Source organism: Triticum dicoccoides, chromosome 7A, assembly GCF_002162155.2.
Source record: "Triticum dicoccoides isolate Atlit2015 ecotype Zavitan chromosome 7A, WEW_v2.0, whole genome shotgun sequence".
In the NCBI taxonomy this organism is placed as follows: domain Eukaryota; kingdom Viridiplantae; phylum Streptophyta; class Magnoliopsida; order Poales; family Poaceae; genus Triticum; species Triticum dicoccoides.
Genome location: NC_041392.1, coordinates 6,229,487 through 6,233,016, shown reverse-complemented (window position 1 = coordinate 6,233,016; position 3,530 = coordinate 6,229,487). Strand labels below are relative to the sequence as shown.

At 39.3% G+C, this 3,530-nt stretch overlaps 1 pseudogene; it reads right to left on the bottom strand.

Moving 5' to 3' along the window:
• Window positions 1-1,673, bottom strand: part of LOC119332804 — a 4,767-nt pseudogene extending 3,094 nt beyond the window's left edge.
• Between the last annotated feature and the right edge of the window lie 1,857 nt (window positions 1,674-3,530).

The window sequence follows — 3,530 nt, the reverse complement described above, 5'->3', positions numbered from 1 at the left end:
AATAACCTCCCGGTACGACTCCGATAAATCCCCGAACCTATTCGGAACCATTCCGATGTCCGTATATAACCTTCCAATATATCAATCTTTACCTATCGACCATTTCGAGACTCCTCGTCATGTCCGTGATCTCATCCGAGAATCCGAACAAACTTCGGTCACCAAAACACATAACTCATAATACAAATCGTCATCAAACTTTAAGCGTGTGGACCCTACGGGTTCGAGAACTATGTAGACATGACCGAGACACATCTCCAGTCAATAACCAATAGCAGAACCTGGATGCTCATATTGGTTCCTACATATTCTACGAAGATCTTTATCGGTCAAACCGCATAACAACATACATCATTCCCTTTGTCATCGGTATGTTACTTGCCCGAGATTTGATCGTCGGTATCATCATACCTAGTTCAATCTCGTTACTGGTAAGTCTCTTTACTCGTTCTGTAATGCATCATCTTGTAACTAACTCATTAGTTACATTGCTTGCAAGGCTTATAGTGATGTGCATTACCGAGAGGGCCCAGAGATACCTCTCCGATACTCGGAGTGACAAATACTAATCTCGATCTGTGCCAACTCAACAAACACCTTCGGAGACACCTATAGAGCATCTTTATAATCACCCAGTTACGTTGTGACTTTTGATAGCACAGAAGGTGTTCCTCCGGTATTCGGGAGTTGCATAATCTCATAGTCAGAGGAATATGTATAAGTCATGAAGAGAGCAATAGCAATAAAACTTGATGATCATTACGCTAAGCTAACGGATGGGTCTTGTCCATCACATCATTCTCTAATGATGTGATCCCGTTCATCAAATGGCAACACATGTCTATGGTTAGGAAACTTAACCATCTTTGATTAACGAGCTAGTTAAGTAGAGGCATACTAGGGACACTCTGTTTTGTTTATGTATTCACACATGTACTAAGTTTCTGGTTAATACAATTCTAGCATGAGTAATAAACATTTATCATGATATAAGGAAATATAAATAACAACTTTAATATTGCCTCTAGGGCATATTTCCTTCAAGCTTTATGACCAGCCACACCACAAACATAACAAATGATGTCCTCTTTCTTCATCATCTTCTTCTTCATATTCTTTGGTTTTGGCTTATGTGGGGCTGGTTTCTTGTATTTCTACGAATTCTTGACCTCAACTTGGTGAGCATGGACTTGAGAATTTCCTTCACCATCACCTGCCCTGGCCCGCTCCTTAACATTAATAGCAGCTACTAGCTCGCCATGAGATAAACTCTCCTTAAGATGTCGACGAGCTATAACAAAGTCACGCCAAGAAGGCGGCAACTTGGCCAGGAGCACATTGACTTGAAAAGACTCAGGCAGGATGCACTTGTACTGACCAAAGTCACGTACATGGAGCTAAAGCTCATGGATCCGCTCCATCACCGAGCACCCATCTACCATCTTGTAGTTCAAGTATCTGGCAGTTATGAAGGACTCGTTCCCATTGTCCCCCTTAGAATATTTCTGATCCAGCTCATCCCAGAGCTTATTGGCATTCATGTAACTCACATACACGTCAAACAACTTGTCGGCGAATACAGACAACAAACGAGCCACAGCTGGGATATCTGCATCCTTCCACTTGGTCTGACACTCAGCGTCCATAAGACCAATGCGTGGGGGATCTGCCATGGTCCAGAATAATTTCTGATCCATCAACCACATCTTTGTCTTTGCCTGCCAACGATTAAAGTTGGTTCCGTCAAACACATCTGGTTTGATTACATCTGAGCGAGAGGGCATTTCTTCAAATAAAGGTTTTCTGGATTGTTAAAATATGTGCAGTTTCAGCAAATTATTTAGAGTATTAAATCCTAGTTTCATCATAGTATGAGTGTAACACCAGTACTCACTTCCGTCGACAACACTCGAAGCTGTAGTGTACTATTTATAATTTGCTACATGCTAAACAAATTTCCACTCAAACTCTGGGATAGATATTACAAATTTTCATTAAATTATACCAAACTATTTTACTTTATTACAATTTATTTCATAAATATAATATTTAATTTAATATCTTTCTATTATAATTAGCAACATAATAATGCTGCTAATTTTTAAATACAATATATTTTGCAACTCCAGTGTGTATCGTTTAGATTGATTTATGAACAATTGAAGTACCACTGACATTTTTTTTGGGGTTGAATTGTACTTAGATCTAAATACCATAGTAATAACAAGACATCGTTCCACTGTGAATTGATGTGCATCATTTTGAGTTATATAGTTTTTATGTGTTTGCAACTATTTTAATTTCCTAAAATATATTTGCAGAGAGCTCAAGAATATATGTGTCTATCAAAATATTTAACGAAGATTTCTAGAAAATTATAATGTATCTTATCTGCCTTCCTAGCAGAGAAGAAATTTTCACCTTCACGTGTCATCTCTACTTCTCTACTACTTAAAAACTAAGCAGTGTTTTTTTTCTGTGAGCAAGAACTCTTTGTCAACCGGTTCACCCTTCCCATCAAGTCTCTTTCATTCAGCCGGTTTATTTCCCACCATGCCATATTTGATCGCACCTTTTCAGTAACCCACTTTATCACATCAATTTACTTATCTTTCGCATCAATTCCACTTTAATTTACTTAGCAAAATTTTCATCAACTATAAGATAAATCACGAACAGGATTTGGTAAGCAATTATTTATACAATCACATTAATATGAGTAGGTAAATCATGAGCTAACGTACTAGAATATTTATATTCCCGTTGTAACATACGGGCGTTGTCCTAGTTCTTTTTGCGTGAGAAACTTTCAATCTATTTATCTTTAATCATGGCAGTACAAAGAATACCAGAGATAATAAAAAAATGCAACCAGGTCCATAGACCACCTAGCGACGACTACAAGCACTGGAGCGAGCCGAAGGTGCGCCACTGTCATCGCCCCTCCCTCGCCGAAGCCGGGCAAATCTTATAGTAGACAACTGAGAAATTGTCGTGCTAAGGCCTCATAGAACCAATGCAATAGAGCAACAAGCATCACCGATGAAGAAAGTCGTAGATTGGAAGGGTAAAACCTGTAAACACTCAATCGAAGACAAACAAAGACGGGACTCAACAGATCCATCAAAGACCAGCACCAACGGAATCCAGCGAGATTCAATGGAGACACTCCTCCACACGCCCTCCGACGACGTCCCACCGGTGAATTGTAAGCAAAGGAAGATACCTATGTGACACCCATGAAGTAGTTTAGCACCTCTGGTGCACTTCACTCCGTCGCAAATGATCGTATATCTATGGGTTTTTTCACACACGAAACTCCAGATCTTGAAACATAAGGATTGTTTTTCTTTGAGAAGAAATTACCTCTTACTATCATGTACTCCTTCCCTTCCATAATACAAGTTGTTATTAAATCCAATGTATGAGTATATTGGATGTAACTAGGAAACATGCCCGTGCATTGCAACGGGAGAAGAAAAACCGCATTCCCTCTGCCCGACGGCATGGGCTTTAGTGAACACTATGGT